This window comes from Vulpes vulpes, chromosome 4 (assembly GCF_048418805.1).
Source record: "Vulpes vulpes isolate BD-2025 chromosome 4, VulVul3, whole genome shotgun sequence".
In the NCBI taxonomy this organism is placed as follows: Eukaryota; Metazoa; Chordata; class Mammalia; order Carnivora; family Canidae; genus Vulpes; species Vulpes vulpes.
This window is the reverse complement of record NC_132783.1, coordinates 102940401-102961052: the sequence shown is the minus strand read 5'-3', so window position 1 is coordinate 102961052 and position 20652 is coordinate 102940401. Positions and strand designations below refer to the sequence as shown.

The window sequence follows — 20652 nt, the reverse complement described above, 5'->3', positions numbered from 1 at the left end:
ACCTTGGGTGCCTCATTTTTCTCCCTGGGTCTAGTTTTCCCCTTTGTAAAATGAGGTCTATGGAGTTCTCAATCTCCAAGGATTATTTTACTATATTATTTATTTCATACATGATGGGAAATACATTCCTTCTGGAATTTTATAAAGTCAGAATATAAAAATATAAATCTATCTGAAAGCCCAACTTTAAAGTAAGATAACAGTGTCCTGGCAGAGAACAAAAATAAACAAATTTCAGCTAGATCTATTCTGAGAGATAAAGCCTAGATTTGGAGGATGCCATGCCCTAGGAGGTAGGAGTTGTTGCTATGATGTCTTACTTTGTCCATTTTATCCAACAAAAATGTCTATGTCCTAATAAAAGGTAAATGATTTCACTTGTGCAAATCTATAGGCATATATGAGCAAGTCGTGGTATATTAGTTTCCTAGAGCTGCCATAACAGAATACCACAACCTGGATGGCTTAAAACAACAGAAATTTATTTTTTCACATTCTTCAGGCCAGAAATCTAAAATCAAGGTATCCATAGGGCATTTCTCCCTCTGAAGGCTCTATAAGAGGATCTGTTCCTTGACTCTTCCAGCTTCTGGAGGCTGTTGGCCTTCCTTGGCTTGCAACTACATCTCCCTCTGCTTCACCTTCACCAGCTTCTCTGTGTGTCTGTCTCTGCCTTTCTCATGTAAGGATACATGTGAGGGCCTTGAGGATCCAGCCCGATAATTCAGGATAAGCTTCTCTTCTCAAGATCACATTTAATCACCTCTTTTGCCTTTTGAGGCAACATCCACTATTTTACCATAAAAAATATATATATATTTGCAGGGTTGGGTAATTAAAACACAGACCTATATTTCCGGAGGCTACCATTCAGCCCATTACAGGTAACTGGTTAACATATGTTTCACTACTATGAGAACACCCATGCAGTATTGGACGATTATTGCACATAGGAACACAGGTTCAGTGTTGGCAGATTTTCCAACTTTAAAAGAAAAACTAGAAGCCTGGATTTTATGTCTGTATGCTTATAAGTGAAATCCCCTGATACTTGATGTTGGCTCATTGGAGAAAAAGAGTCTACATGTGCCAAATGTAGACATGTACGGACCATATTCACTTCAAGAGCTGTGAGGATGTAATCTCAAAAAAAAAAAAAAAAACAGTAACATTTCCTTTGAAAGGTACTTTGTATGCCTATTCATTAACTCAACAAATATTTCTTTAGCACCTAATAGAATAATATTTATTTTTGATTGACCAAGAGAGACCTTGTTACTTTGAGAAAAGAACTCCCAAAATGCAACTCTCATAGTTCTTAGAAAGAAAAGAAAAAAAAAGCATCAGCTCCATATCTCCTTTTGGGGGATGTAACTTAGTACTCTGTGGCATTCACTGAGATCAACTGGGTTTCCTAATCCTGGAGTGAAGTTAATATTCAAACACAAAATCTTATATCTGATCTGGATCCTTGAGTACCTTGGAGATAACAGTGTCCCTAGGTTGCCTATTATCTTAAGTTTACTGGGTATTCATCTTGGCTATGTTAACTATGATTTTTTATAGATAATGATAGCAAAGCCATTCACGTTTCATGTAGACTTTCATTGCTATGGAGTCAGCATTGCTAAAATAGGCCAGCATGTTACAATGTCAAATCATTCAATTTCATTCATCATTGACAGCAAAGCTGTGTGTTTTATTTTTTAATACAGAGAAGAAAAGTTCTTGCAGGTGCCCAATCTGCCATCAATAGCTGTGAGAACTTACTCAAGTTCCCTCAGCTTTTTCATTAAAAAAATAGAGATTAAGCAGATATATCTTAAAAGTTTTCATCACAAGAAAACTATAACTATTTGTGAGATAATATGTTAATTAAACTTACTGTGATAATTCCCTCACAATATGCCCATATATCAAATCATTATGTTGTACACCTTAAATGTTGACAATATTATATGTCAATTATCTCAACAGAACTGAGGGAGAGGGGGAGAAAGAAAACAGAGATAATAAAAATAAATCTCTCCCAGAGTTGCTTTGAGAATTAAAGGGGTTAATGCATGCGAAGTGTTTAGAAAAAGTGCCTGGCACACAGTAAACACCTAATAATCACTAGCTGTGATTATTATTTTCATCAGGATCATTTTATTATCAAATAATGGTAACTGTCTATTATTCTATTTCCTTTCTCTATGGCAGTGCTTTTCAAAATATAATGCATGCCTAATTCATCTGGGGATCATGTTAAAATATAGATTCTGATTTGGTAAATCAACGTGGAGCCCAATTCTGTCTTTTCAACAAGCCCCCAGATAGGGTTGGTGCCGAGGATTTGAAGATTACACTTCAAGTAGCCCATGAAACTGCCTGCACATTACAATCATCTGAAAAGCTTTCAGAAAATACCAGTGTGTGGCCCCTTTCCCACCCACAGATCAACTAAATCAAAATCACTGGTGGTGGGAACCCAGACCATTGATATTTCTGTAATAGTTCCCCAAATGTCTTAGGTCAGGCTGCTATAACAAAATACTATAAACTGAGTGGCATATGAACAGCAGAAATTTATTTCTTATAATTCTGGAAGCTGAAGTCCAAGGTTAGGATATCAGCCCAGGTGGGCTCCAGTGAGAACCTTCCACCAGGTTGTAGACTGCTGACTTTCTGCATCCTCACATGAGGTAGGAGTGAGTTAGCTCTCTGGCTTTATCTGATAAGAGCCCTAATCCCATCCATAAGATTCCATTCCAATAGCCTAATTACCTCTCAAATTTTCCCCCTCCAAATATCATATTGGAATCAGGGTTTCAACATATGGATTTCAGAGAACATTCAGTACATAACACCAAGGGAATCTAATATGCGACCAGAGTTGAGAATCATTCTCTTATTATATAAAATTTTTCACACCCTCCCAAATAATGAGGTAAAAAGAAATGCCAGGGCTCTCTATTCTGAATTAAATCCTCATCCCACCTGGAGAAGGCTAGCAGCAAAAACAATAACACATCTGAAGTGGTGCCCAGGGCTAGTCTTGCAAGTGTCTAATGGGAAACACAATATTTTGGTATTTCCCAACCTGGTGCTGTTAACAAGAATCATCCCTTGTTTGTGTTTGTTAATCAGCTTGATGAGCAGTTTCTGTGTCGATCTTCCGAAACTGTGTTGGCCAGTTTCCAAATCAAGTGCATAAATTACACACTGCCCTCTCTTCAAGCTGCTCATCACCCTTTAGAATATCAGGAAGGATTTCTTTGTGCAAATCTGTGTAAGTGGATTGCTTAGACTGGTACTTTGTGGGGGTTGATCTGACGTGACACCATAAAGTGTCACAATATTATGACACTGTGATGACATACTTTAATGCTAAGGAGTAATATTTTGACCAATATCCAAATGTCAGTCTTTTTTTAGGTTAGATTCTCATATATAAGGGTGTTTCCTCAAGGAGTTATTTATAGGTCTTGAGCTTCCAAAGTACTAACCTAAGCACTCTATTCTAAGAACTAAGGGGTAACATATGGCTCAGCTCTACTGGGATTCGCTATCAAAAAGAATGCAAGAATATGCTGGTAATTCCTTAGGAAAAGATTCAGTAAAATCAGATTTCAAGAAGATGGAAATCTCCATAGGGTCAACTCTCTATGTGAAAGACACCCTGGGACTTAGAGGACCAATTCTCTTTCTTCCATTTCTATATGAACTCATGGTAATTTCTCATGGGCTATCACCATTTAGACTGAGATCCTTCTCTATTCTCGTCTCAGGAACTCTAATGTAGAAATCACCTTGGACCTGAAATTTCTACCAGACTATAGTTCTCTTTGAGAAGCATGAGGGGAAAATAGAGAAGAAAATAGTGAAACCTACTTATATTCCTTAGCAAATATTTTCAGTAGTTATATGACTTGACACTGTTAGAAGAGTATAGTTTGTATTAATTTTGTTAGTAGTATTAGATTTCAAGGTGTATCTGTTTGTATCTCCTAATTATAAGGTCATGGGTTGGGGAGTGAATGTGTGTTTCTGCATATTCAGAATGACCCACTCACCTAACAATGGAAAAAAGAACTGCCCAAGGAGTAGTAAATTTATTCATGGCCTTAAAAACAAGAAGAAAACATGAACAGTATCCAGTATTGGCATAACAGCTTCTCATGCCTTCTTGAGCAACAAAAAGATAGGTCTATTGGAGGAATCCAGAGTTTTAAAAAATACCAAAATAGATAAGTCAGTAAGTTAGGAACAGTGGGGTACCAGGGAGTCATCTCTAAAAAAATATCCAAGATGTGGATGCATACATTCAGATGACAATGTCAAAAACTCCCTATCTATGAAAGAAATGACACACATACACACACACACACACACACACACACACTCCCCCCCCCCCCCCCCCCCACACACACATACCTAGAAAAGAAGAAAAGAAAGATGGAATATTCTGCAACAGATTGCTAACAGTGGGGTAGTGGGAATACGTGGTTGTGTATTTTTTAAATGTTTCATAACAAGCCTAGATTACTACTTATATAATCAGAAAACAACAAGAACAACTGTTGAATGCTTTGGGAGTGCAATTTATGTTTTTCTTCTTTTGGCTTGTTTGCACTTTGTGATTACTTCATAGTCAACGTTTATTGTTTTATAGTCTTCCTAAAAAGTTACTGTATAAATACCAACACACACAAAAAACAAAAAACAAAAAACTTGAGAAACATAGAACTTCTCTGAGTCTCTGTCTTTAGGAAATTAGATATTCTTCTTTTTTATTCCTGTTCATTGGCTAATTGGTTGGCTTATGCCCTCTACCATGGATAATGCTTACTCTATTAGCATACATTTGGAGCTTTTATTTTCTAGAATAAATCTCAGTCAGTGTCTGTGGAAATCTGCTCCTGAAATGTTCACAGATCTGTCATGTAGAGAAGTAAGATCGTGGAATCTTGCTGAAATGTTTATGCAAATATTTCTGAGGGCATATGCTCTACCCTTAAATAACCCACAATACATCAGAAAAGCATAGAGTCCACATGCATTCAAATGTAATCAATCCTCTGTCTCCTGGCATTAAGAATGAACTCTCTGGGAATAAGATCTTTAATCAAGAGTCCTCCATTCTCCCCAGCAATCTCTCTTCCTATCTACCTCCCAACCCCCATATCTCAAATGTAAGGAGAGAATTATTGTTTACAAAGAAGAGCAACTGAAACTTTGCATTTCCCCATAGAAAAAATCATTCTTGAACTTAACTTTTTTTGGTATATTTTTTATTGGAGTTTGATTTGCCTTTTTGAGGCAAAAAGGATATATCTGAATTACTACATAGGCCTATGTGCACAGGCAAGCCCAAATGTTTGTGTTTACTAAGCCTAAAGATCCAACAAAGAACAGTAACCCCCCCTAAAAAAAGAAACTCAGCAGACACTCATCATAAATTACATGTACAGAATATCAAATATTTGGATGATTGAAATCCCATGTTATGAATTTTCCCTTTTTCCTACAGTTTTATGACAGCCTTTAACATCTACCATTTTATTTTCCATGTTTTGCATTTCGTAGACTCTCAATATCTGTGCTGCTCCCTCTGTTTGGATTGCTCTACCCCTTGTCTCACTTGGTAAACTGTTGCTAATACCTCAAAGACAGATGAAAATGGCTCCTTTTCTCTTAGAGAATTCCTCTACCCCCATGATGGAAAGGGACACTTACTCACCTATGACCTCATAATATTTTCTACACTTCTGCTGTTATTTTCTCATTGAATAAATTATTTGTGCCTTATGAATCGTTGGTTCAGAATTCTGAGAGGGTGGAAACCATGAACACTTGTACTTCTACCATAGCACAGAGTAGGCATTTAGTAAATGTTTTTGAACAAAAGTTTAATCTTATAACATAGTGTTAGGGGGTCCTTGCTCTGATAAGAAGAAAACAAATGAAGTTTATCTTTAGTGTACAAAAGGGTTGCTCTGCCCTATCAAAATGATTGCATCAAGTCACCTTCTACCTCTTCTGAAACCTCCAGAGAAATTCCATCCCTTCAGGTGGGGGGAGAGGAAGAGTAAAACAGTTTGAATGCAAGTCTATTAAATATCTTTTTCCAGTTTTATTGAGCAGTACTTGACACACACTATTTTATAAGTTTAAGATGCACAGCCTGATGATTTGATTAACGTTTATCAGGAAATGATGACAATAAGCTCAGCTAACATCCACCTTCTCATATAAGCACAATAAACATAGAAAAAAGAGAAAAAGGAAAAAAATCTTCTTATGATGAGAGCTCTTAGGATTTACTCTGTTCACAGCTTCCCTAGATATCATACAGCAGTCTTAGCTACAGTCATTGTGTTGTACATTACATCCCTGGTGCTAATTTATCTTGTAACTAGAAGTTTATACCTTTTCACTAAATACTTGTTTAAATTTATTTTTTATTGGTGTTCAATTTACCAACATACAGAATAACCCCCAATGCCCGTCACCCATTCACTCCCACCCCCCGCCCTCCTCCCTTTCTACCACCCCTAGTTCGTTTCCCAGAGTTAGGAGTCTTTATGTTCTGTCTCCCTTTCTGATATTTCCCACACATTTCTTCTCCCTTCCCTTATATTCCCTTTCAGTATTATTTATATTCCCCAAATGAATGAGAACATATGTTTGTCCTTCTCCGATTGACTTACTTCACTCAGAATAATACCCTCCAGTTCTATCCACGTTGAAGCAAATACTTTTTTATAAGCTCATACAAAGTATTTAGCATTTACTTTGATAGCTGTACAAAAATCAGTCTTCTGACAATTTTTTTTATTTAGATAAACTTCAGTAATTAAAGCGTCCAGTGAAATTCTGACAATTTGGAGGGTTGTGAATTAGGAAGCAATGTAGAATGATGCAATGTGACAGGAGTATGCAATAATTGGAAATGTATTCATCTTAGATAAGAAAGGTCATTGCTTCCCAGTTCCACTACCTCATTTGGAAGTCAAAATGGACTGCAAAAATATCATGGGTTAGGCATGAGTGCAGTTTAGTTGAGTATCCTGCCTCTTGCTGCCAAGAGGAGAGGGGTATTGGAGAATACAGCATGGGCACTACATTCAGAATCCTAGTTTTGTGACTTATGAATTATATTAACTAAGCTAAATTTCTTAGTATGAGTGTGCATAATTTCATCTTTAAATTTGAGTTACAATAATACCTATTTTAGAAGTTTGTTGAGGGGATTAAATGAAATTGTGCATGCATAAATCTTACTGTAATATCTGGCACATACTAAGCCACCTGGGATTTATTTATTTTTTCAATTTATCATTTTTTTAAGATTGTATTTATTTATTCATGAGAGACATAGAGAGGCAGAGACATAGGCAGAGGGAGAAGCAGGCTCCCCATGGGGAGTCCAATGCAGAATTCAATCCAGAACCCCAGGATCACAATCTGAGCCAAAGGCAGACATGCAACCACTGAGCTACCCAGGTGCCCCACCAACTGTGATTTAAATCTGTGTCTGTCTAGTTGTTTAAATGGACAAAATTATTTATCTTTACTGAATTTCATTCTACAAATCCATCATACACTATATGGTACTTACTAAAAAAATATGATGACATTTATTAAGTGCCCAGCATTTGTAGCTGCTCAATCAATGACTGATAATACTATGTATTAAAATAATCTCTATTGAACTCATTGAAATGAATTGCTGTAAGCTCTTCATATTCTTGTCTCTTCTTAATGTATGTGTGTAGAAATATCTTAGCCCAATTTTTGCTGTCCTTTGTTACCAACAACTATCTTCAGGCTTTTTTTTTTTTAATTTTTATTTATTTATGATAGTCACAGAGAGAGAGAGAGAGAGAGAGGCAGAGACACAGGCGGAGGGAGAAGCAGGCTCCATGCACCGGGAGCCTGATGTGGGATTCGATCCTGGGTCTCCAGGATCGCGCCCTGGGCCAAAGGCAGGCGCCAAACCGCTGCACCACCCAGGGATCCCTATCTTCAGGCTTTTTAAAAGTCTGTATTACATATTCCCATATGGTTTTTCTTGAATTTTTGTTTTTTTGGGTTTGTTTTTGTTTTGTTTTGTTTTGTTTTGTTTTGTTTTGTTTTGTTTTGTTTTTTTGAGTAAGTATAGTGGGAGTACCTGAAGAAGAAGGATTAAAAATAGGAGAAATATTTCTCTAACAGTATACTTTATACCTGTATCTAACAATGGTAAAGACAGTAAGATAGCCTGGTCCTAACTTGACTTGACTCATCTGGAGAACTCTGTTCTCTTCTGCATATAGGATTATATGTAGTAAGTGTTGGCAACTGAGTGAATGAACAAAGATCTATATTTGTTCAATTTCAGAAGTCAAAATCTGAGGTGGAGAAAAAGCAAATCAGTCAGCAATTGTTTCTGTTTAATCACTGCCCCTTGCCTTCTGAGCCAAACTCTTGGCCCTACTGCAGAACAATTACTCTGAAGTCCCTATTCTAGTTTTCACATTTATAAATAAAGAAATTGAGCATGATCTTCAGGAGTTTCTTTAAACTTGAAAAATTTATAGTATTATGACTTTAAGCAATGCTGCCATAATTAGAACTCATTCCCGTGATTCCTGGTTTAGAATCATCTCTTTTACATTATATCTTACTGTATTCATTCACCTTCTGTACTTAGGAGAACCTTCATGTGTTTCATAGAGTTTCCAGCCTACCGCTTAAGCCCAGGGTTTCCAAACACATGAAGTAAATACAGAGGGAGAGGTGCGATGAAGGGTAGTTTTGATCGGGGGAACCTTTTAAAAAGTGCATTGACAGGTACAATCATACTAAGAATTGATGAGTTTCTGTTGATTGGAACAGAAATAAGTGACTAACTGGCTAGCTTATAAAGGTACAATTGAATCACAGATTTAAAGTTAAATTTTCCTAATACTGAAATAGATTTTCTTAGACCTTGTAAACTCTAAAATATCTGTTGTGATGATCAAAAATACAAGTGACAGAAGTTACAGCCTCCACAGAGCCCTGCTTTGGCTCAGTATTTGTTGGTCCTCTGGAAATATCCCAGCATGTTTGAAACCGATGAGTGGACCAGAGAAGAAGGAATGGCTGCTCTTCCCAAATTAAATGCATTGAAGTATAGTTTGTTTGTCACCGACTTTATCACAAACAAAAATCTTTTATGTTCCTTGACCATGTTTTTTAGAATAATCCTCCGTACTAAGCAATGTACCTATAGCATCATTGCTTGAAGTATGATCTGCAGATCAATTATTTCTATAATATTTCTCAATTTATTTCTAAATGTCTATAATTTCTATTTTATTTCTATGTCAGATTGGAAACTTTTTAAAAAATTAGTTCACACACATAATTTGAGAAACAATGCTCTACAAGGAATAAAATTTAAAAATCAGGAGTAAGAGTGAGGAATGAAACTGGAAAGGCCTGCCTGCGTGTTTACATGTGAATATCTGTGTATATAAGCAGGGCTCGTGCAAACAGCTTCAGGGCACTCTTTATCTAGTTTTGACTGTCACATCCTTGAGCTTAATATTTCACTTCCAGTATCTCTGTCTCTGTCTCTTTCTCTTCCCCCATTATGTCTTTTAATCCTCAAGGAATTCTGGGTGATGGGTGCTATAAAAAAAATTTTCTTTTTGGCCCAAAGAGGATTTTCTCACAATAGGGCAGTTATCAGAAGAAAGGCCTGATTTAACTTTTTACTCTGAGTGCATCAATCCCATGTTGTCAAAATGGGCACGTGATCCATAAGCAAAGCTCCCTCCCAATCATGCCAACTGGGAGCAATCCGCCTTGCTCAAGAGTCCCATTCAGGTAGGTGGAGGCCAGGGCACCGCAGCGCTGTTGAAAATGACAGATTTATAGTCCTGTCCCTGCCTTGCGTTTCAGTGGGGAAGCACAGCTTCTCTTCCAGCAAGCGGACTTAGATGTCTGTTTGGTGCTGCCCTCAAATGTGAGCACTGCTGGTGATGCACGTCACAAATGGAAGTAATATCATTTGAAGTAGTCCGGCTAGAAGCCCAGGAGCAATCTAACTGCATTAACTCCCCTGTCTGAGTGGAGAAGGCTGAAGAGGGTACATGGCTCGGCTGAGCTGATGTGAAGAAAACAGAGCAGCAGTACACAAGTCCATGACTGCAAGGAGCGTGGGAGCCTAAAGAGGTTTCACTTACTGCCTTCAAATAAATGACACCGGAGTATCACAGGACACCTAATAGTCTGTTAGCAAACCTTAGTGAACATTAGAAGTGGTTTCCTTTATTTTTGAGGGCTTTCTGATGTTTTTGTTCCCCCTTCCTACATCTTCAAGCTTGGGTGACAACTGCTTTATGCACAAGAATACCCTTTTGTATTTTTACTGATGATTTCAAAGCACTGGGCAAGAATTCTAGGCTTCCTTTATATTGTTTTCAAAAACTACAGTATATGACTTTTATTAGAAAAAGAAAATAAGGTTCAAAGTCATTAGGGTTTTCCGCCCCACGTTTTGTAATAAATAATGGCCCAACAAGTTATCTTGTAAGAGTTATCAGAACTCAGGTACTTGGCTCTCTGTATTTGGACTCCAGTAAACCTCATTACCCAGCACTTTGTCTTTTCATAGCCTTGTTTGTGCTGTGAGTTAGATCACATTTCCTAGTTATGGTGGGAAATAGAGTACCTCTCCACCAATATCTTTCATTTATTTAGCACACTTTTACTTAGAACTGTCTTCAAACAGTTCAAGAGCCCTTAAGCTGCACTGAATGTTTTGTGTCATTCACTCTCATGGCCACAACTTGAGGTCAGAGCTGACATTCTCCCCATTTGCAGGTAAGGAAACTCAATACTTAAAAATGTAATAATTTCACTAAGATCTAAGAACCATGAAAGTTGTTTCTTGTCTCTATAAGACATTAAAAGTTTTATTAATTAATATGACATATGAAATGTTCAGTTTCAACTAATGGGAATTGAAATATATATATGCAAAAACATATATAGTCATATGTGTATGCATATGTTGTATATGTATGTTTATATATATATCCTCTAAGGAAATGGCAGATAATCTAGTCTAGACAATGCAAGAAAGGTAAGATATGGAGACGATGTCCCTAACTTGCCTAAAGTATTTGTCCAGTAGGAAGATAAAACATATATCCAGAAAATGAATGTGCAAACTAGAATATGATATGAGATGAAGTCTGAGGTCTTCCTCCCAAACTTAAAGTTCTATGACTTCTGATGAGGAATAATCAAGGAAAGCTTTCTGAAGGAGATAAAATATGAATAGAGATGAAAGACCTCGATTGTTCAAGATGGGAAACTAGAGGGTTACCAGGAGATGAAACAGGGAAACAAGAAATGGGAATATTCAGAGAAAATATGAATTGAGTAGAATATGTACACAATGGGAATCGATATGAGTTAAAACAAAATAATCGCTGGGAATCAGAAAATCAACAACCTGGAAAAATAAGCCAATACACTTGTAGGAATGAAGTTTCCTGAACTTGCAGGAACAACATTCTGTTGTTTTAGGAAGATTTGTGATGGTCTTGAGTACAGTGAATTATGGCTGAGGCTTTGGAAAGACACTGCAGGCAGAGAAACCAGCCTAGTAGCTATGGCTCTTGTACAGCATATAGTAGGATAGAATGCATAGATAGAAAGGAAAATTCAAAGAAAATTCAGTAGGAGTCAAATCAACAAAAATCAACAGCATGGTTTAGGAGTGACACATGCTGGTTCTTAATTAGTTTCAAAACGTGCTCCATCATTTGCCTGATTTGAATTCTTAGATGACTATTGAACCTCTCAGAAATCTCGGAGGCTCAAAGCCTTCAGGATGGGTCTCTATATGTGTTTAAGGAAGGACACATCTAGAACATGATAGGCAAACAAGGATAACAATTCAAGGCCTAAATAACCCAAAATGTCACCTTACCAGCAATGTCAAAATGTTGATAGAAACACTATAGGTAATTACCAAGTGTCGAATGAGGAACATATACATCGCTTAGATGTAATTTCTCGGGGGCTAAGAATATTCATTAGGGACTGTGATATAGTACTTTGCTGGATAGAGAGAGAAAAATAAAATAGACATTCCAGGTGAGAGTGCCAGTAGGAGCCAGGCTTGGAGACAAGAATATTCCTTGTATATTTCACAGGGCAGGAAACCCACTTTAATGGGCTATAAGAAGATAAAACTCCAAAGGAAGATTGGGACCAGACTAGAAATGCCTTTGAATTTGCAGATTTAGCAAATAGAATTAAAGGATACCCAGTTAAATTTGAATTTCATGTAAATAACAAGTAATTTTTGGCATAGTTTGTCCCAAGCAAAATTACTGTTTATTTGAAATTCAAATTTAACTAGGTATCCTATATTTTATCTGGCAGCCCTACCTTGAATGCCATGAGAAAGCAATTGGATTTGATTTTCAGTAAGAACCATTTGAAGGGTATTTGAGCAATAGTGTGACATGATGAAACAATTTTTAGGATAATTAATTTGGTGTGCAGGATAGAGGAGAGACTGTCTATAAGAAGAATAGCTATGGTGGTCTAGGGATAATACAGATAAGAGCTGATGAGACTTCCTGTCCTCCCACCTTCTCGTAAACCTTGTTTCTCTGCTCCCCTCTCTCTCCTGTCCTTCCTACTCCTATTGTAATATCTACTTTTGCAGAACACCTGAAGACCTAAGCAAGAGTCCCTTGAACGCAACGTTCTCTGTGTCCTCACAGAAAAGATTAAAGTTTCTCCTTAATATGATTCCTTTCCTTTTTTGTCTTCATATTTTGCACAATTAGAAGCATGTTGTTAACATGGCTATTCTAGGTTAAATTAAATTATCACTCCTCTGAGATGAAAATAATCATCAATTTCCTTTTTAAACCAAGATATAGACTCTTAAGATCCAAGTTCAGATGACTTCCCAGTCTCCTTTTTGGCTTATACCAATGCCCTCTGGATGTGCCTTTTCAGAAGGTTCTAGTGAGAGGCCCAAGGGGTCTACAACATAAATTGCTGACCATTTTTGAGAAGATTCTCTACTCACTTAGCACTAGCCACTGTTTCGAGTGGGTAGGTAGGATTATCCAGGCTCCTCAATATACGTTGATTTACATATATTCTGAAATGATGACCACAGTAGCTTCAGCTACTTCTGTCTTCTCATGTAGATAAAATAAAAATAAAAGAAGAATAAACATCTCTCCTTGTGATGAGAACACTTAGGATTTACTCTCTTAAAAACTTCCCTATATATCACATGGTTAGCTATAATCATCATGCTCTACATTATATCCTCGGTACTTACCTTATAACTGGAAGTTCGCACCTTTTGACCACCTTCCTCCAATACTTCCTCCCCCTACCCCCACCGCTGCATCTGGTAACCGAAAATCTGATCTCTTTTTCTATGATTTCTTTTTCTTTTAGATTACATATATAAATGAGATCATAGAGTATCTGTCTTTGTTGGATTTATTTCACTATTTCACTTATTTAATGCCTTTAGGGTCTATTCATGTTGTTGCAAATGGTAGAGTTTTCTCATTTTAATGGCTAAATAATATTCCATTTTATATCTGTATCCATATCTATATATAATCACAACTTATTTATTCATTCATCAATGAACTGTTAAGTAGTTTCCATATCTTGTGTATCATAAATAATGCCATGAACATGGGCGTAACAGATAGCTTCTTGAATTTATCCCTTCCCTACCTTTGAATATATACCCTGAAGTGGAATTTCTCAGTCATATAGTAGTTCTATTTTTACTTTTTTGGGGATCTTCCATACTATTTTCCTAGTGGTTATACCAATTTAAAATCACACTAACAGTGCACATTTCTCCATATTCGCGCCAGCATTTATTTTACACTTGTGTTTTTGTGATTACCATTCTAATAGGCATGACATATCTCCTTGTGGTTTTACTTTTCATTTCTCTAATAACTAATGATCATGATCATCAGCATCTTTTCATGTATCTGTTGGCCTTTTGTACATCTTCTTTGAAGAAACTTATTCAGGTCCTTTGCCCGTTTTTTTTCTTTTTTTTTCCATTGGGTTATTTGGTTTTTTGCTATTGTTTGTATGAATTATTTATGTTTTTGACATTAACCCCTTATCAAATATATGGTTCACATATATTGTTTCCTATTCTGTAGGTTGTCTTTCATTTTGTTGATGGTTTCTTTTGTGTGTAGAAGTTTTTTAGTTTGGTGTAATTCAGCTTGTTTATTTTTTATTTTATTCCTTGTTCTTTATGTGTCATATCAAAAAAAAAAATCATTACCAAGACTTATGTTAAGGAGCTTTGTTCCAATGTTTTCCTCCTAAAGTTCCATGTTTTCAAGTCTTACATTAAGTCTTTAATCCATTTGGAGTTAATTTTTATGAGTGGTAGGAGATATGGATCCAGTTTCATCTTTTACATGTGAATATCCAATTATCCCAGCACTATTTTTTTAAAGGACTCCTTTTTCCCCATTGACTACACTTGGCTGTCTTGTGAAATATTGTTTGACCATACTTACTTGGGTTTATTTTTGGGATCTCAATTCTGTTCCATTGATCTATTGGTTTTATGTAAGAACCATACTGCTTTAATGACTATAGCTTTATAACAGAGCTTAAAATCAAGAAATATGACATCCCCTGCTTTGTCCTTTCTCAAGATTTCTTTGGTAATTCAGGGTCTTTTGTGGTTCCATATAAATTTTAGGATTTTTTTTAAGATTTCATTTATTTGGGCATCTCAGGTGGCTCAGCAGTTTAGCGTCGCCTTCAGCCCAGGGTGTGATCCTGGAGATCCGGGATTGAGTCCTGTGTCAGACTCCCTGCATGGAGCCTGCTTCTGCTTGTGTCTGTGCCTCTCTCTCTCTCTCTGTCTCATGAATAAATAAATAAAATCTTTAAACATTTTTTTTCATTTATTTGTTTGAGAGAAAGAAAGAGTAAGTGAGCACAAGCAGGAAGGAGAGGGAGAGAGAATCTGAATCAGTCTCTGTGCTGAATGAACCTGAAGCCTGATGCAAGACTCAATCCCATGACCAAGAGATCACTATCTGAGCCAAAACCAAGAGTCAGATACTCCACTAAATGAGCCACACAGGCACCCCAGAAGTGTTTTCTACTTGTAAAAAATTCCACTGGAATCTTGATAGGGCTGTATTAAATCTACAGATGGCCTCAGTAGTATTGACATTTTAACAATATTAATTATTCTAATCTATGAACAGGGATACTTTTCCATTTATTTGTGTCTTTTTCTATTTTTTTCTATCAATGTCTTGTATTTTTCTTTAAATTTATTAGTTGGCATTTTATTGGTTTTGATGGCATAGTAAATGGGATTCTTTTTTGTTTCCTTTTCAGAAATTTTGTTGTTAATGTATAGAATTGTTATTAATACTTACATATTAATTTTGTATCTTGGAATTTTACTGAATTCAATGATTGGATCTAACAATTTTTTTATTGAGTTTTTAGGATTTTCTGTATATAAAATCATGTCACCTGCGAATAGAGACAATTTTATTTTTTAATTTTATCTTTGATTTCTTTTTCATGTCTGATTGGTCTTGCTAGGACTTCCAATACTGTGTTGAATAGGATAGGCACCTTTGTTTAGTTCCTGATCGTGGAGGAAAAGCTTTCATCCTTTCTCCACCTAGTATGATGTTAGTTGTAGGCCTACCATATATGGACTTTATTATATTGGGATAAATTCCTTCTCTGCTAATTTGTTAAGAGATTTTATCACAAATAGATATTGAATTTTGTCAAATGTTCTTTTCTGCATCTATTGAGGTGATCATATGATTTTCTTTCATTCTATTAATGTGATGTATCACACTGATTGATTTGCATATGTTAAACCATTCTTGGATCCCAGGGACAAATCCTGGTTGATTATGGTGAATGATCCCTTTATGTGCTGCTGACTTCAGTTTTCTATAGTTTATTGAGAATTTTTGCATCTATATTTATCAGAGATATTGGCCTGATATATAATATATAATATGGTTTTCTAGTAGTGTCTTTTTCTGGTTTTGGTATCAGGATAATGCTGACCTTGTAAAATGGGTTTGGGAGTGTTTCCTTCTCTTTAAGTTTTTTTGTTTTTTGGGGTTTTTTTGGGGGGGGTTATTTGGAAGGGCCTAATAAATATTGGTGTTAAACTTTCTTTAAATTTTTGGTAAAGCTCACCAGTGAAGCCATCTAGTCCTGGGTTTCTCTTGATTAGGAGATTTTTAATACTGATTCAATCTCCCTAGTAGCAATTTGCCTATTCAGGTATTCTATTTCTTTTTCACTTAGTCTTGCTAAGTCTAATGTTTCTAAGAATTTTTCTACTTATCCTAGGTTATTCAGCTTTTTGGTGTATAGTTGTTAGTAGTAGACTCATAATCCTTTGAATTTTTGTGGCATCAACTGTAATGTTTTTCTATTTATAATTTTATTTATTTGAACACTTTCTCTTTTTTCCTTCATTAGTCTAGCTAAGGGTTTGTCAATTTTATCTTTTCAAAGAACCGGCTCTTAGTTTGGTTAATCTTTTCCATTGCTTTTCTGCTTTCTATTTCATTTATTTCTACTCTATTCTTAATTCTTTCCTTTCTTTTGCTACCTTTGGGTTCAGTCTGTTCTTCTTTTTCTGGTTCCTTAAGTTATAGATTTAGGTTGTTTATTTGGTATAATTGGCTAAATGCAGGCATTTAGCTATGACCTCCCCTCCTAGAAATGCTTTTGCTACATTCCACAAGTACTGGTATGTTGTGTTTTTATTCGTTTGTCTCAAGAAACATTTTTATTTTCCTTTCATTTCTTCTTTGATTAATTTATTGTTCAAGAGGCTGTTGTTTAATTTCTTCTTGTTACTGATTTCTAGTTTTATGCCATTGTAGTCAGAGAAGATAGTTGGTATGATTTTAGCATTGTTAGATTTGCCAACTTTTGTGGCCCAACACATGGTCTGTCCTAGAAAATGTTCCATGTGCAGTTGAGAAGAATACATTTTGTATTATCATTGGAGAGAATGTTCTGTATATGTCTCTTAGGTCCATTTAGTCTATAATGTTGTTCCGGGTTCCCCTCTTTGCTGTTCTTTTGCATCTCCAAGGGCAGCATGAATACAGGCATAGTTCAGATATATTATGGTTTCAGTTCTGGACCATAGCAATAAAGTGAATATCACAATAAAACAAGTCAAATGAAGTTTTTGGTTTCCTAGTGCATATAAAAGTATGTTTATACTATATTGTAGTCTATTAAGTGTGTAATAACATCATGCCTAAACAATTTGCGTACCTTAATTTAAAAATATTCCTAGAAAATGCTAACCATCATCTGAGCTTTCAGCAAGTCATAGTCTTTTTGCTGGTGAATGGTTTTGCCTTGATGTTGATGTTGATAGTTGTTGACTGATCAGGGTGGTGGTTGCTGAAGGTCAGAGTGTCTGTGGCAATTTTTAAAAATAAGACAACAATGAAATTTGCTGCATTGATTGACTCTTCCTTTCATGAGCGATTTCTCTGTAGCATGTAATGCTGTTTGATCACATTTTACCCACAGTAGAACTTCTTTCAAAATTGGAGTCAATCCTCTCAAACCTGCCTCTGCTTTATCAGCTAAGTTTATGTGATATTCTAACTGCTTTGTTGTCACTTCAACAATTTCCACAGCATCTTCACCAGGAGTAGATGCCATCTCAAGAAACACTCTCTTTGCTCATTCATAAGAAGCAACTCCTTATCTGTTCAAGTTTTATCATGAGAGTGCAGCAGCAATTCAGTCCCATCCTCAGACTCCACTTCTAATTCTAGTTCTCTTGCTGTTTGTACCACATGTTCAGTTACTTCCTCCACTGAAGTCCTGAACCCCTCAAAGTCATCCATGAAGATTGGAATCAACTTTTTCCAAACTTCTGTTCATATTGATGTTTTGCCCTCTTCCCATGAGACACAATTTTTTTTAAATGGGAAGTGTCATTTTATTATTACTCATGTAAGCATTTGATGCCAAAGAAACAAATGTAATTTTACAAACTCAGAATGTTTGCAAGTACATGAAACTTCCATTTTATTGTAGTTTTCTATCACACTACCTCAAATGCATTTCTTTACAACTATTCTAGCATAGCTCCTCTGGAATTATTTTAGTTATCCTTAACATGTGACTGCCAAATACTCTGAATCTAAAATGAACAATTAAAATGTTAATGATTAACTTTTAGATGACTGGAGTGAGAAATAAAGCCATCAGGTGATGGTTGGGACCATTAATTTTCAATAAGAAACTTTGTTGAAATGTTTCTTCTGATGCAGTAGTTATAAATTAGACTTTTCAAAAAACAAAGTCAGAACAAAAGTATAATAAAAGAAGCTTCTGCAACTTAAGCCTCCCATAGTCCTAAACCTCTGAGAGAAGCAAGGCACAGTACCTTTCCTGCAAATTAAGTGGGTTTCCAGTATTTCTGTGTGGTTGAGCTTTCAGAGACAGACACTCAATACATATCATTTATATATATATATATATATATATATATATATATATATATATATATACACTATCTTGGCCCTGGTTATATTAATTATATCTGAAGAGTTTAACACCCATCTACATCCAAAGGTGGAACAACACAGAAAATGGCATCGTAATCAGCCTAAGCAGACTGCAAAAGCACAGGCTGACTGTGCTAGTGCAGCCCTGTGGCAAGGCTTCTTCCACAGAGACTGAGTAGAACAGACCTGCTAAAGAGATCAGCAGAATAAGGGCAATGTAGGAAGAGACAGAAACAATCTTCTCCCCAACTTACTGATTGCCATTCTGACTTTTTAAAAGGTAAGCAGTACTAAGAAAGTTAAGTTCTGTGTGTTGTTTTTTGTTTGTTTGTTTTTTCGGAGAGAGAGAGAGAGAGAGCGAGCTTGAGCGGGGTGGGGGAGGCACATAGAGGAAGAGGGAAAGAGAGAATCTTAAGCAGGCTCCACACTCAGCATGAAGGCTCGACCTCACAACCCTGAGATCATGACCTGAGCCGAAATCCAGTCACATTCTTAAGTGACTGAGCCACCAGGGGCCCCTTTGGTGTTGTTTTTAATTATGATCTGGTGCTGCCCCATTTCTTCTTCTTATTTTGATGTGTCATCCTAGTTGCCTGCAGTATCATATTAGGATCCCCATTAATAATTGGAAAAGCTATTTCCAACTCGTCATTAATCAACTCAGTTGTCGATGCTTCATATCTGAGCGGCTTTTGGAGCATGCTCAGCAGCATGCTCTGCTCAGCATGGTGTGGCAACCCATGACCACACTGCCTGGCACCCTCAGCCACCCGCGGGGCTTCAACAACAAATAGTCTTAATGCATCCAGAATGATGAAATCCTTTCCAAAATGTTTTCGATTGACTTTGCCCAGATCCATCCGAAGAATCACTATGGCAGCTATAGCCGTACAAAATGTATTTCTTAAATAATAAGACTTGATGGGATGCCTGGATGGCTCAGCGGTTAAGCTCTGCTTTCATCTCAGGGCGTGATCCTGGAGTTCAGGGATTGAGTCCCACATCGTGTCCCACATGAGGCTCCCAACATGGAACCTGCTTCTCCCTCTACCTGTCTCTTTGCCTCTCTCTCTCTCTCTCTCTCTCTGTGTGTGTCTCTAATAAATAAATAAATAAAATCTTTAAAAAAATATAAGACTTGAAAATTGAAATTTCTCCTTGATCCATGGGGTGCACAATGGATGTTGTGTCAGCAGGCATGAAAAGAACATTGATCTCATTGTACACCTCCATCACAGCTCTTGGGTGACCAATTGCATTGTCAATGAGTGGTAATATTTTCAAAGGAATCTTTTTCTCTAAGTAGGTCTCAACAGTGGGCTTAAAAGATTCAGTAAAGTGGGGTGCCATGGTGGCTCAGTCAGTTAAGCATCTGTCTTTGGCTCAGGTCATGATCCCAAGATCCTGGGATAGAGCCCCGAGTCAGGCTCCCTGCTCAGTGAGGAGTCTGCTTCTCCCTCTCTCATTCCCTCTCCCCCTTCCCCTTGCTCATACTCTCACTCTCTTGGTCTCTCTCTCAGATAAACAAATTGTTTTTTAAAAAATTCAGTAAACTAAATTGTAAACAGATGTGCTGTCATCCAGACTTTGTTATTCCGTGTAAAGTACAAGCAGGGTAGATTTAGTATAATTCTTAAGAGCCCATGAATTTCCTGAATGGTAAATGAGCACTGGCTTCAACTTAAGATCTCCAACTACTTTAGCCCCTAACAAGACAGCCAGCCTGTCCTTTGAGGCTTTGAAACCAGGCACTGGCTTCTCTCTAGCTATGAAAGTCCTAGATGGCATCGTCTTCCAAAAGAAGGCTGTTTCATCTACATTGAAAATCTGTTGTTCAGTGTAGCCACCTTCATTACTTATCTTGGCCACATCTTCTGGAGAACTTGCTGCAGCTTCTACATCAGTACTTGCTGCTTCATCTTTCATTTTTATGTTATGGAGACAGCTTCTTCTTTTAAACCTCACGACCTAAACTTCTAGCTTTGCTTCTGCAACTTCCTTACCTCCCTCACCCTGTATATAATTAAAGACAGTTAGGGCCTTGCTCTGGATTAAG

General features: G+C 36.7%; 1 protein-coding gene and 1 pseudogene across 25 annotated transcripts in view; one reads left to right on the top strand and one right to left on the bottom strand.

Moving 5' to 3' along the window:
* Positions 1-20652, top strand: part of TENM2 (teneurin transmembrane protein 2) — a 3534961-nt gene that overhangs the window by 2823433 nt on the left and 690876 nt on the right. The gene's annotated exons all lie outside the window — the stretch shown is intronic.
* Positions 18622-18860, bottom strand: LOC112926506 (phosphatidylinositol N-acetylglucosaminyltransferase subunit Y-like; annotated as a pseudogene).